Source organism: Zea mays, chromosome 2 (assembly GCF_902167145.1).
Source record: "Zea mays cultivar B73 chromosome 2, Zm-B73-REFERENCE-NAM-5.0, whole genome shotgun sequence".
Classification (NCBI taxonomy): Eukaryota; Viridiplantae; Streptophyta; class Magnoliopsida; order Poales; family Poaceae; genus Zea; species Zea mays.
In genome coordinates this window covers 121348161-121362568 of record NC_050097.1, presented here as the reverse complement: position 1 = coordinate 121362568, position 14408 = coordinate 121348161, and the positions used below count along the sequence as shown (strand labels likewise).

The 14408-nt window shown below is 43.5% G+C and overlaps 1 pseudogene; it reads right to left on the bottom strand.

Moving 5' to 3' along the window:
* Positions 1-9963: 9963 nt before the first annotated feature.
* Positions 9964-10442, bottom strand: LOC109944544 (uncharacterized; annotated as a pseudogene).
* Between the last annotated feature and the right edge of the window lie 3966 nt (positions 10443-14408).

Here is a 14408-nt window from a genome sequence, read left to right as displayed (position 1 = left end):
GCTCAGTAAGATTACCATGCCAGTGACCTTCGGATTCGTCAACAATACAAGGACTGAGCAAGTTGTGTTTGACATTGTCGACATGGAGTATCCTTACAATGCTATCATCGGTCGCGGAACACTCAATGCTTTCGAAGCAATTCTTCATCCAGCATATATTTGCATGAAGATACCTTCGGATCAGGGACCTATTGCTATTCATGGGAGTCAGGAAGCTGCCAGAAAGGCCGAGGGGAATTGGACTGATTCAAAAGCAATCCACAATATAGATGAAGCCGAAGCTTGTGAGCAGTACAAGTACAGAAGGGAGAAGGCTGCTTCGGCCGATCAGCCAAAACCCATGCTTCTATGTGAAGATATCACAGAGCAGAAGGTGCTGCTGGGATCTCAATTGTCTGAGCAGCAAGAGAAAACTTTGATAAGGTTTCTCTTCAACAACAAAGATGTTTTTGCATGGTCAGCTAATGATCTTTGTGGAGTCAACAGGGATGTTATTGAACACTCGCTCAATGTCGATCCATCCTTCAGACCCAGAAAGCAGAGGCTTCAGAAGATGTCTGATGATAAGGTCGAAGGTGCTCGGAATGAAGTGAAAAGACTCCTCAGTGCCGGAGTTATCAAAGAGGTAAAATACCCAGAATGGCTGGCTACCACTGTTATGGTAAAAAAGGCCTATGGTAAATGGAGGATGTGTATTGATTTTACTGATCTCAACAAGGCCTGTCCGAAGGACGAGTTTCCATTGCCAAGGATAGATTCCCTAGTTGATGCAGCGGCTTCATCAGAGCTTATGAGTCTGCTGGATTGTTATTCAGGCTATCATCAAATTTGGATGAAGAAGGAGGATGAGCCAAAAACCAGCTTCATAACCCCTAGTGGAACATATTGTTACCTTCGGATGCCTGAGGGGCTCAAGAATGCTAGAGGAAGTTTCAGCAGAATGACAGCGAAGGTTCTTCATTCTCAGATAGGCAGAAATGTGCTAACTTATGTTGATGATATCATTGTAAAAAGCACGAAGCAAGAAAATCACATTGCTGATCTGCAGGAGACCTTCGCTAATTTTAGACAGGCCGGTTTAAAGTTGAATCCAGAAAAGTGTGTCTTCAGAGTGAAGAAAGAGAAATTTCTTGGCTGCCTAGTTTCAACAAAAGGGATTGACTAATCCAAATAAAATCGAAGCTATCCTTCGAATGGAACCACCAAGTACAAAGAAGGGGGCTCAAAGATTGACAGGAAGACTGGCATCTCTCAACAGATTCATATCTAGATCAGCAGAGAGAAATTTACCATTCTTCGAAGTGCTGAAGTCAGCCGAAGTTTTTCAATGGGGACCAGTCCAGCAGAGAGCCTTTGAAGTGCTGAAGCAATATTTGATAGACCTAACAACACTAACTCCACCAACGCCAGGGGCTCCTCCGTTGTTATATGTGGCAGCTTCGCACCCAGCGATAAGTGCAGCACTTGTCCAAGAGAAGCTTGAAGGCCAAGTCAAAAAGCAAGCCCTAATATACTTTGTATCCGAAGTTCTTAGTTTATCAAAGAAAAATTATACAGAATTGGAGAAGGTGCTGTATGCTGTTTTGATGGCGTCCAGGAAGCTTCGGCACTATTTTCAAGCATACAATATAATTGTCCCTTCTTCACAACCATTGAAGGATATTATGAGAAATAGAGAAGCTACTGGAAGGGTTGGAAAATGGGCTGCGGAACTCAATGAGTTCTGCATTGATTATGTGCATAGATCTTCGATTCAGTCCCAAGCGTTAGCAGACTTCATTGCTGATTGGACGCCAGGGGCTCAGGAAGAAGAAGCGAGTAAAGATGCTGAAGTTTGGACAGTATTCTGCGATGGTTCTTGGGGAACCTTCGGGGCAGGAGCAGCCGCTGTGTTGGTCGCACCCTCCAAAGTTAAAACTTGCTATGCAGCAAGACTTGGTTTCAGTTGCACAAATAACATTGCTGAGTACGAAGCTTTGCTCTTGGGTCTTCGGAAGTTAAAGGCAATGGGAATTAGAAGGGCAGTTCTTTAAACTGATTCCCAGGTTATTTCTGGTCATATTGACAAGAGTTGTAAAGTAAGAGACCCGAAGCTTGAAAAATATTTAGACACGGTCCGAAGGATTGAGGCTTCCTTTGAAGGGTTTTCTGTCAAAAATATTCCTCGAGGAGAAAATGAACATGCTAATTTGCTAGCCAAGTCAGCAGCACAAGGGATGCCCTTACCTTCGGAAGTATTTTTCGAAACAATAAAAGCACCTTCGGTTGAACTTCTTGAAAGAGCAGTCCTCAATATATCCCCTGTTTATAGTGAAGACTGGAGAACTGAGATCATCTCTTTCCTTCAGGGTAACTTTCTTTCAGATGACGAAGCTTATAACAGGAGGATAGAGGCAAGAGCTCGACCATATATTATAATAGAAGGGGAGTTGTACAAGCATGGAGTCTGTTCTCCATTACTCAAGTGTTTATCCAGAGCCGAAGGTATAGAATTGATGAAGGAAATACACGCAGGCCTGTGTGGATCTCACATTGGATCTAGGCCTTTGCTTGGAAAAGTTTTTCGTCAAGGATTTTATTGGCCAAAGGCAACTTCAGATGCAGCGGAATTAGTCCAAAAGTGCGAAGGTTGTCAGAAATGTGCAAGAGATCAAAAACAACCTTCGTCTCTAACCCAGTTAATACAACCTACTTGGCCATTGCAAAGGTGGGGTCTTGATTTGTTAGGTCCGTTACCACTAGCACAAGGAAACTTAAGATATGTTGTAGTGGCAGTGGAATATTTTTCTAAGTGGATTGAGGCAAAGCCTTTAGCCACAATAACTTCGGTTACTATTCAAAAGTTTTTCTGGCAAAATATTGTCTGTCGTTTCGGAGTTCCGAAGGCTATTACTTTGGATAATGGAACGCAGTTTGATTCCGAAGCTTTCAGAGAATTTTTGAACAAATTGGCACGAAGATCCATTTTGCATTAGTTCGGCATTCGAAGTCAAATGGACTTGTTGAAAGGGCTAATGGCATCATAATGACAGGAATAATGAAGTTAATCTTCAATCAGCCCAGGGGAAAGTGGCCAGACGAATTAATCAAAGTGGTGTGGAGCCACAACACAACAATATCAAGATCAACAGGTTTTACACCATTCAAATTATTGTTTGGTGACGAAGCAATAACTCTGGAAGATGTCAAAGCAGGATCAATAAGAATAGTAGCTTCGGCAGAAGACGAAGCTGATTACTCTGTGGAAAAAGATGCTATAGAGGGGATCAGGCTTCAAGCTGTGGAAAACATCAATAAATACCAAGCTGAAACAATAAAATGGCGTGATAGAAAGGTTCGGCTAAAGAACATTGAACCAGGACATTTGGTGCTTCGAAGAGGTGCCAACCCAGAGACAGTAGTCAAGTTACAGCTGAAGTGGGAAGGACCTTTTTTAGTAGTATCTTCGTCAAAACCCGGTTCCTACAGATTGAAGGATATGGATGGCAACGACATTCCTAGATCATGGAATGCGTACGAGCTTCGGCGATATTATGTTTAGCTTGATGTAATTTTTTCTATTCTTTCTTGTGGCACCCTTTTCCTTTCCAAAGGGGAGAAAGGTTTTTAATGGGGCCACAACATGTAATTTTTCTTTTTCTTATTTCAATTCTATAAGAGCGATATCCCCCAAAGATGTAAATGTAAAAGCTGAGAACACACCATCGAGTGCAAAGGAAAAAGAAAAGAAAACAGGGAGAAGCTCAAAAGTCGTTCCTAAGGGAATGCAGAGCTTGCAGCGAAAAATAAACACTGATTCTGTCAAAAGTAAAAGGCGAAGAAGCTCCTAAGGGAGGCTTGCAGCGAAAAATAAACACTGATTCCGCCGAAAGTAAAAGGCGAAGAAGCTCCTAAGGGAGGCTTACAGCGAAAAGTCAGCGCTGATACACCGAAAAGTAATCGGTGAAGCCGAAAAATAAACGGCAAAAAGATTTGAGTCATTCCCAAGGGAATGAAGGCTATGATTATGGTTTTGAATATATATTCGGATATTCATTTGCACGATACATTACATCATGACATTTGCATTCATAAACATTCATTTAGACATATATAGGATCATTATCATCATATCATACAGAAAAGGCAGATGCTTCGGCTATGAGGAAAAAACTTCGGAGAAAGAGGAAATTTTCATGCTTCGTTGTGTACGAAAAGAAGGGAAGGTGTTTTTCGCCTTCGGCTCAAAAATAAAATTTTGTCCACAGCAAAGCAGATCGCACATGGATAAAGGGGAAGAGATATATTACAAGGTATGCACAAATTTACATAAGTTTCTTTACAATTATATTACAAAAATTTCTCTAGAATCTTTTGCAGAAAAGTCTTTCGGAGCATCTGTTAAGCTTCAGCTCGTCATTCTTCAGCTTCATCATCCTGTACATATTAAAACGAAAATGAGAAAGGCGCAGAATTCAAGGAGAAGGTAAAGTAACAAGTATAAGTTTCTCACTGGCTTAAGGTGGCTCCGAGCTTCATCACCAGCCATTTTTCGCCCGCCGTTTATCCAAATCTGAGTCATAAACCTGTTTCCTATGCTCCAGGCTAGGCTGGGGATGTCAACCAAATCTGCCGGTGACAAGCTGAAGTTTGGCCTATTTGCAATTTTCCCGTGCGTGCAGCCAGCCTTCAGGAAAGCGGTAGCCGTGCCTCGAGAAGCTAACAGGGCGCAGAAATCGGCATGCCCAGCGATAACTTCGTCAAGTGCATCAACTTCGCCCGCAATGTATTCAAAGGTGCTTGGCAGGTTTTCAGCTGAAGGTGTAAACTTATCAGAGCTGGCTCCAATTGAGTAAAACACAGCCTTCAGCCGCTGCACGCAGCGGATGCCAAAATCTAAACATTTTTCCTGAAGCTCCTTTAATGATTTCAGCAAATTTGAATTCTTCTCAATTTCGGTCTTGAGATTTGTTTCGAGATTCTTCTTTTCTTGCTCAGATTTTTCTGATTTTATAAGTAATTCGCTGTTCAATTTATCAATTTCGGCTTGAGCTTCGGCCAGTGAACCTTCCACACAGTGGATGACGAAGTCTTTCTTTTCCAAAGCAGCTTCGTGATCTTTAACTTTATTTTCAAGGTCTTGAATAACTAAGTCCTTTTTCTTCAAAGCAGCTTCGTAACTTTCGACTTTATTTTCTAGATCTTTGATGGTAGCTTCGTTTTTCTCGTCCTCAAGATCTTGTTGCATCCTCAGCACTTTACTTAGCAGTATACTCTGCCAAAACAACCTTCGTCAGAAAACATCTTAATTAAAAAAAAAGCTACCGGCGATTGTACCTTGAAATTAGCATAAAGCAAGCTACCAGCGATATGCTGTCGCTGGTACCTGCAGAGGTCCGCTTCAATCTTCGGCAGACCAACGCTCTTTGAGAAGGTCCTAACAACCTTGGCCTTGGTTCGATTCCGAAGGCATCTTAGTTTCCCTTCGTTGACTCCGCCGAACAGCAGAGATCCTGGTTTGTATCCACAGGATATAGCATATTTCTTTAGCTCTTCTTTCTCAGCCTCTGATAATTCTTGTCCGAGTATATCTTGAAAATTAAAGTTCTCTTCTTCCAAAGTGTCTTCAATTTGCTCTTTTCCTTTCTCAATTGCCATGTCCACCACGGCCGCAATAGCTTCTTCTTCAGCCATTTTCAGAAGTATATTATCAATATCACCAAGTGTGGTTTCTAGATTAGGATCTTCGGCGGTCTCGGTTTCGGCTCTGCCTTCGGCTTTGGTGCCCGCTCCGGTAGCTTCGGCTCCGGTGGTTTCGGCTCCGGTGGTTGTGGTTTCGGCAGTAACAGTGCTTTCAATAAATGGTATTTTTGACGCCGATGTCGGGGGTGGTGTCTGATGAATGACATCGGCCACTTGGATAATTCTTCGTTTTTTCGGCTTAGTGGGACTTTCTGTTGCCGAAGGTTCTTTTTCCTTCTAAAAAAACTTCGTCAGTTCTAGCGCCAGCAGACTTAGCTTGATAGGCAAAGGTTCAGTCATTACCTTTAGAATCTCTTCCACTTCGGCAGCAGAAGGTGTTGCAGGAGCTTCCTCCTCTTGGGCCGACGTCGTTGGTTTTGGGGATGCAACTTTTCTTTTCTTTGCAGCAGCTATCTTCGGCTCAGGGCTCAGTCTTCTTTTCTCAGAAATTTCTTTGTCCTTTTTAGCCAATTTGGTGTCTTCTTTGTCAAGGACGCTGGCAATCCTTTTTCTCTTCTGGCCTTCGGCATCTCCGCCCAGTTGCTCATAATCAGGGTAATCAAAATTCAAGGCATCTAGCACCCGATTCAATCTTCGTTTTGGGTGAGTGCTGAAGGCCGCAGTCATTAACTGATCTTCTTTCTTAGAGTAATTACCGAGGATATCGTTGCACATAATCTCGATTGTGTCCAACCACTCCTGGAAGGGTGTTTTAAAGTGTTTCTTAAACTTGTAGTGATAAGGCAATAGAACAAGTTCTCCCTTCTTCTTTTCTCCCTCTAGCTTTGGCATCTCCCACTCCCTCAGTGTTGGGAACACTTTAAAAGCCAAAAATTCTGCACTAAGTCTCTAGTGCCAATATGATCTGAAATCACTCGAAATTCAGCCAAAGCAATCTGACTCGGGCTCCCCATTATCATGTTGCATCGGGGCCTCGTCTCTCCGAAGGTTAGTTCTAGCGGACTCTAGACCAATTTATCTTCATCTTCATCAACTTTAACATAAAACCATTCAGACTTCCATCCGGCTGGCCATTTGCTTCGGTAGCTTATCACTGGAAACTTCGTAGTCTTGCGATAAGCAAAGTTGTAGCAGCCAAAATTTTCGTGCAGACCATCTCCTCTGGCTTTAGTCTGGTAGTGTAATTCATGAACTCGGCAGAAACCCTCACCGAACGGTTCCACCCCCTGGCTACGAAGGGCCCAAATGTAAACACTTAACCTAACAATAGCATTAGGGGTCAGCTGATGAAGGTAAACCCCAAACTTCTTCAGTACAATAGCAATCATCTTGTTTAGGGGGAATCTTAAACCAGCTTTCAGGAAACTTTTGAAGACTACTACCTCATCTTTTCCTGGCTTTGGGATAGCTTCTTCCCCACCAAAACGAATTAATTTTTTCTTGGCCTCACTGAAATAACCCAGCTTCACCATCTTAGGAAGATCAGCTTCAGAGATGGTGGACTTTCCAAAGTCCAGATGACTAGGTTTGCTTGGCACCCCACAGCTGTACTCATCTTCGGAACCAGCTTCTTCAACATTAGCTTGTGTTGCTTCGGCAGCAGGTGTGCCCTCTGATGAAACCAGCCCAGAACGCCTCATTGTGGCTTCGGTCTCATCTCCATCACGCTCAACCCTAGCAGTGGAGCGTACTCTGGCCATTTGATTATAAATTTCCTGGAAGTTTTTTGGATATTAATAACCTTTTTTTCGAAGCTCTTCTTGTGACGAAGCAGAATCCAAAGTGGTGCTTCGTTCGAATGCAAAAGTCAAGTTTCGGCTATGGTTAAATTTTTGGCAGCAAAACAGTGCAATAGCAATGAATGCTGTGGTAACTTCACACCTACCCGTCTGTTTATATAGCGCTGCAGGTAAGAAGGTGAATCGTCAAAGTCTTTTACACCGGACAAACAGTCGCTCGCACCCACTGAACAATGGGCCACAAAACCCGAGAAGGTGAACCTGCATGGTGGGACCGCTTCACGCTCGGAAGTTGTATCGTTTCCCGGCAACGAGCTCAGGGAAGGTGTTTTTCGGACCTTCGGCTTCCCGAAGCCTAAGAGACTTTTTTCACGGATCAAGCTCGTTACAAAAAACGATCTAGCACCGTGAAGGGGCTACTGTTGGGACCATGCTTCGTCGCCGAAGGTCCTATAGGAAGAAACACCTTCGGCAAAACCTGATTATACGTAATACCGAAGCTACCGCTCATGAAGCTTCGATATTATAGCATATCCGAAGGTGAAGGGTCGAACCGACTTAAAGATGGAATGACTTTTTAGTCCATAAGGGTCTGAGTCATAATTGTAATCTTTTATAAGGGGTATGATTGTAATTTCTTACAGGCTGTGTCCTGTGCCTATAAATAGTGAACAGTACTCCTCTACTGTTCACGCAATCCTGTAACTGCTAACGCATTACTCTGGAATTATTGTTCTTTGTCAAGGCAAAGGTATAAATGTAACCAAACATCATGTTTTAATATCTCAATTTGTATTATAAAATGAGTAAATGATGTTATTCATTCTTAATATTCTTTAACCTTTTATACTTTATATTTTATTTTGCATTATTTTACTTCTGATTACGAAGGTAGGACCTTCGTAATTTATCATCCATGACCTTCGTCCGAAGCTCATTAAATCCTCAGGGAAATAATGCTTCAGCGGACGAAGGGCTTTGACATTTAACATTTTATGTTGCCTTGTTCTTAATTCATAGCATTTGAGAACAAGTCCCCAACAATTCCCATATCCAAAGATAATCGTATCTTGGGAATCTTTGTTCTTGACGTAGGAAGTGAACATCTTCTTCTCCACCTTCATGTGGTTTGTGCATCCGCTGTCAATAATTCAACTTGTGCCCCGAATGCATAAACCTGCAAGGTGATTTAAGCTTGGGGATTTGGTACCCAACTCTTGTTGGGTCCTACACGGTTAGTCACATAAGACTTTGGAACACAAATGCAAGTTTTACCTCCCTTGCAGTTAGGCCCCACATTTAAGGCAACAACTTTATCATTTTTACACATAAGCACAAATGAAGCATCATAAGTATGATAAAGCATAGTTGGGCCATTAGTTAATTTCTAGTTGCACGAGAAACAACATGATGAATATAACGCCTATGTCTATTTCTACAATGGGCATGTGTAGAGCTAGATGATGCAAACATGGCATGAGAGTAAAAAAAACATCATGACGTGTACGTAAAACAACTTGATCATATCAACTATCATGATGAGAAACACTAGAAGCATTCTTAACATGAGCACACAGATAAGCATGGTTCTTTTTGTCATGAAGAGAATGAGAACTACTAGCCATAGGTGCCTTCCCTTTCTCGTTGATGAGATTGGAGACCCCTTGGCTTGTTAAGTTCTTGGTTTCCTTTTGGAAACCAAGTCCATCCTTAATGGAGGGATGTCTACCAATGGTGTAGGCATCCCTGGCAAATTTTATCTTTTCATATTTACTCTTCTAAATTTTAAGTTTACCATTAAGATTTGCAACTTCATCATTCAACTTAAGAATAGTGGAAGCATGAGTATTACAAGCTTCAATATCAACTAGGTTGGTGCCCGTGCGATGCCACGGAACATAAATCTCGATTTGTATATCAGCTATGCTTCTTGTGGAGTAAGGAAGCGAACGCAAGCCAGACTTTTGTATTAGTGCATTCTGTTCAGTTCTTACTTGATCATCCCGTGTTCTCGTGTGTGCCATGGCCGAGTGGCAAGCTCAACACTGGTATTGTTGTCTTGTCTCAAATGAAGTCCGATTCCACAAGTTAACCGGAAATCTTCATGGGTGATAGCTATGTCAGATTCTTTCGCGCATAGGGCAAGTAATGCAAGTGATAGCTGTGTCAGTTTACCCCCATTTTCTTGGGCATCACTAGTCTCAAATGAAGTCCATTGGAGGTTCACAATTTATGTTCCGTGGCATCGCACGGGCACCTACCTATTTAAAGTTATAATCTTTTAATGGTACATATTTAATTTTCTCAATATTCATCTCCTCTTCTCTGTTATTATTATTATTGATCAGAGTCTGGCACTGGCACCGGCAGACACCAAATTTACAGACACACATGCATAAATGATCTCAGCAGTCATCACGTACGTGATCACGGCCGATCACAGCTCGCAACAAGCCAACAGCTAAACGAAACCAAACCACCTCGATACTATTAGTAGTAGCGATAATTCGTATCAGTGGACGAGTAGGAAGAAGCAGTGCACCGCATGCCAAGTAGATGAAGGAGTACACGAGCTTTAGCTATAGCTACGGCCACGCCCTCCTCTAAGACATCCCAGATTCACTCAGCAGGTGGCGGCGCAGCGCTCGGTGCAGTCGAAGCTGCAGCCTCCGCCGCCGCCCCTGTTCTTGCGCCGTAGCTGAAGGTCCGGAAGCAGCGCGATGGGCAGGTGAGGCGCTTCCCGCGGCAGGGCCCGTCCTGCGGGCACACCGTGGAGGGCGGCACCACAGCGCCGCGCCGGTACCCGAGACCGCCCTCGCCCCACCCGCCGAAGAACCCACCGCCGCCTGGCACCCCGCCGCCGCTGAACCGCGGCATCCTGGTGAAGAAGGCACCCGGGTCGCCGCCGCCGCCGCCCGGGTTGCGGTTCTCGGTGTTGTTGTTGTGGGCGGCCACATGTAAAGCGGCGAGCAGGGTGAGGAGCAGCACCGCGGCGGCCGCCCTGCCGGGCTTGGTGGCCATGGGAAGCGCCGGCAGGGCGGCCGCCGCGGTGCTGCTCCTCACCCTGCTCGCCGCTCTACATGTGGCCGCGGGAAGCTCCTCACCTGCCCGCCGCGCTGCTTCCGGACCTTCAGCTACGACGGCAAGAACAGGGGCGGCGGCGGAGGCAGCGGAGGCTGTAGCTTCGACTGCACCGAGCGCTGCACCGCCACCTGCTGAGTGAATCTGGGATGTATTAGAGGAGGGCGTGGCCGTAGATATAGCTAAACCTCGTGTACTCCTTCGTCTACTTGGCATGCGGTGCACTGCTTCTTCCTGCTCGTCCACTGATACGAATTATCGCTACTACTAATAGTATCGAGGTGGTTTGGTTTCGTTTAGCTTTTGGCTTGTTGCGAGCTGTGATCGGTCGTGATCACGTACGTGATGACTGCTGAGATCATTTATGCATGTGTGTCTGTAAATTTGGTGTCTGCCGGTGCCAGTGCCAGACTCTGATCAATAATAATAATAACAGAAAAGAGGAGATGAATATTGAGAAAATTAAATATGTACCATTAAAAGATTATAACTTTAAATAGGTAGGTGCCCTTGCGATGCCACGGAACATAAATTGCGAACCTCCAATGGACTTCATTTGAGACAAGTGATGCCCAAGAAAATGGGGGTAAACTGACATAGCTATCACTTGCATTACTTGCCCTATGCGCGAAAGAATCTGACCCAGCTATCACCCATGAAGATTTCCGGTTAACTTGTGGAATCAGACTTCATTTGAGACTAGACAACAATACCAGTGTTGAGCTTGCCACTCGGCCATGGCACACACGAGAACACGGGATGATCAAGTAAGAACTGAACAGAATGCACTAATACAAAAGGCTGGCTTGCGTTCGCTTCCTTGCTCCACAGGAGGCATAACTGATATACAAATCGAGATTTATGTTCCGTGGCATCGCACGGGCACCAACCTAGTTAACTAATATTAACTGTTATTATTAACTTTTTAGTGAACTACTGTACATTAAAACACCCTTTAAGACGACGTCGTTGACTACTCCTATTGCTCGGGGCAAGGTGGGCCCAACCCAGCCCAAGCAACCAGAAAGCGCAGCGCAACATCGTACATCACAACAGGAAGCCTCGAGAAGCCAGTGGGCCCCGATGCCCAGTAGTTGGGAGCCACCGGCCGTCGGCCGTGGATGGCGCTGAGAAACGGAACGGCCGGGATTGGCCAGCAGGTACGAAGATATTTTCGGAGGCGCGCCTCCAGAAGATTCCTCCCAGTGCTACTGCCCGGGCGTGCGGCTGTTCCCAGGGCCCGGGCGTCGTGCCTCGTGGGTCCCACGCGCCACCCCGCGGTCCCCGCTTGCGCGGCGCGGGCCGACGGGCATGAGACTCCCACGGTGCGCATGGCTCACGAAGCCGGATCGGGTTGCAGCGGGCAGGGCCCAGGAAGTTCGGTACGCCCCGGCCTACCGTGGAGCCGGTGCACGGCTCGGAGCGCTGCTCTCTTCGTGCGGGTAAAGCAACGGCGACGACGAGGCCAGCAGAGGGTGGACGAGCATTGGACGGGATGGGATGAGACGGGACGCAGGGCACTTTCTTTCGACAACGATGAAGCTGCGCTTTTCGAATCATCGTGAATTACTGAATTTTATCTGATGCACTTGTCTCATCCATAATCCACTCATTCCCTATTAATCTCACATGTGTACGTTCAACTAAACACTGCTCCTCCGTTCTAATTTAGATCTTGTTCGTTTGTGCCGGATTGGTGGGTCGAAACGATTCCTAACCGGGTTGCTTCTCTAATTTATATAAACTTTGATTATCCAGAACGATTCCGGGTGCAATCCGACGTAAACGAACAAGGCCTTAGGCCATGTTCGTTTCTTCTGGAATAGCTTCGGATTTTATCTGGTTGATTAAAACTTATATAAATTAAAGAAGTTATCCGACTTGGAATGGTTTCAGGTCACCATTCCTAGACAACCGAACGACTCCTTAGGTATCACTGACATCTCTTTAGATGGCTCCGTACAAACTTTGTACAAAACAAGCAGAAGTCATAAAAAATTATAAAATTACTTCATTGCCTACTCTAGGCTATTATTGTATAAAATTTACAAAAAATATAAAAATCTAAGATAAAAGGTAAAATTTATCTCAGATTTTTTTCTTTTTTATCTCTTAACATATGTTGAATTTGAACTTGTTTTTTTACGGTGGTAAAATAATCAATGAAGTACATTTATATTTTTTGCGAATTTTCTGTGACTTTGTTGTTGGTTTATACGGGAAACTTGTTTTGCACCTGATACATTGCCCTCCAACTTAGGCTCAACACGAAGCCCTACCAAATTGTAAAAAATGGCTTCTTGTCGAGAATCTTCCAAGTGTATAATCTGTTTTTTATTGAGAGCTAGAGCACAAAAAATGTGGCTTCTACTGGCTCCTCTTATATTTTCCTTATAGATCATTCGAAAAACACACATAAGAAGCTATTTTATCAAACGAATTGTTTTCAGAGGAGTTGGAGCCTGCTAAAGGGAGCCTTATAATTTGTTTGGCTTTTTTTTGACAAATTTAACTTGCTTGTCTTATTCAATTGTTTTTGAAAAAATAAAGCCATACTTAAATTAAATTATCCTACAAAAGCAAAATACAATAACGGGATTGGTAATGCATATAATATGTGAAAAACCCTACGTTGGACCAAACTCTTCTTTTGGTCTTTTGGGCTAGGTTTAACTTTTTTTGTGAGCTTTTATAAGAATCTAGATTTCTAGCAAATCCCGCTGCGGGGAGAATTTGAATATTATGGGCTCATAGAAGATGAATGTGTTCATAAGGTTAGATTAAGGAAGTGACATGTTCCTTTCATCATGATTTTGCGTTTATATTGATTTGGACGATTTTGACTAAAGTGTTTTTTTCATAGAAGTAGACTAAGAAGCAAAACGTTTGGATACCACAAACCGATTCTAACAACTAAAAAATTGATTTTAATATAAAACAAACACCCCTATGCTCTATGGTGGGAGATATTTTTGCACGGTTGTTTCGCCCCGACACTTTGATCTTTGCATGCTCTATGGTGGGAGAGATTTTTGCTCTGTCGTTTCGCCCGATAATGGCATGTTCGTTTTGTTCTCAATCCATGTGGATTTGGTGGAATTGGATGGGTTTTAATTCTAAATAAGTCAAAATCTTTCATAATTTTTTCCAATCCCATCCAATCCATATGAGATAGGAATAATCGAACAAGCCCTAATGTGATGCCCCGCCGAGCGAGAACTTTGTTTGCTTTTCTTGTATGAGTGCTTTGGAAAATAAAATGTGCTCCATCTATCCCAAAATAACCACACGTCCAAGATCCGAAGAAGCAACCTGAGTAGGTGGTGTTTGGTTACCCATAGATTTGAGAAGTTGTATAGTGCATAAAAATCAATGCAAATCCTATTATTAGCTTATGCTGGGATTGTGAGATTTGGGCATAAAATCTAAACACAAAAATTGGAAACTATTTGGTGCAAATCACCAACCTCTGATGGATCTATTTGGTAAAAATCAGAAACTATTTGGTAAAAATGAGACTACTATTTGGTAAAAATAAGATATTATTCGGTAAAAATGAGACTACTATTTGGTAAAAATCAGAAATTATTTGGTAAGGCCGTTTCACCATGGATCTAGTTGAATCCCAAAAGTAACTTGCATGTGCCCCGCACGAGTCTTTAACCATGCATTTACATAGTCAAAAGAGCGAGATCATTGCTTTAGACATATATTTATTATATGTCATCAACCTCTGACGAGATGGGTTCGGACACCAATTTTGGTGCGTTCGTGCGCCTTCCCTCTTTCTTTGCGCACATGCTTCTGCTCCTATGTGGCTATGTCTCCTCGACATATTTAGGATCAGTAACCAAACCTATTGTCAAATTTAAGAACCTTAATTTTTCTACAAAGAACTGTGGTGCC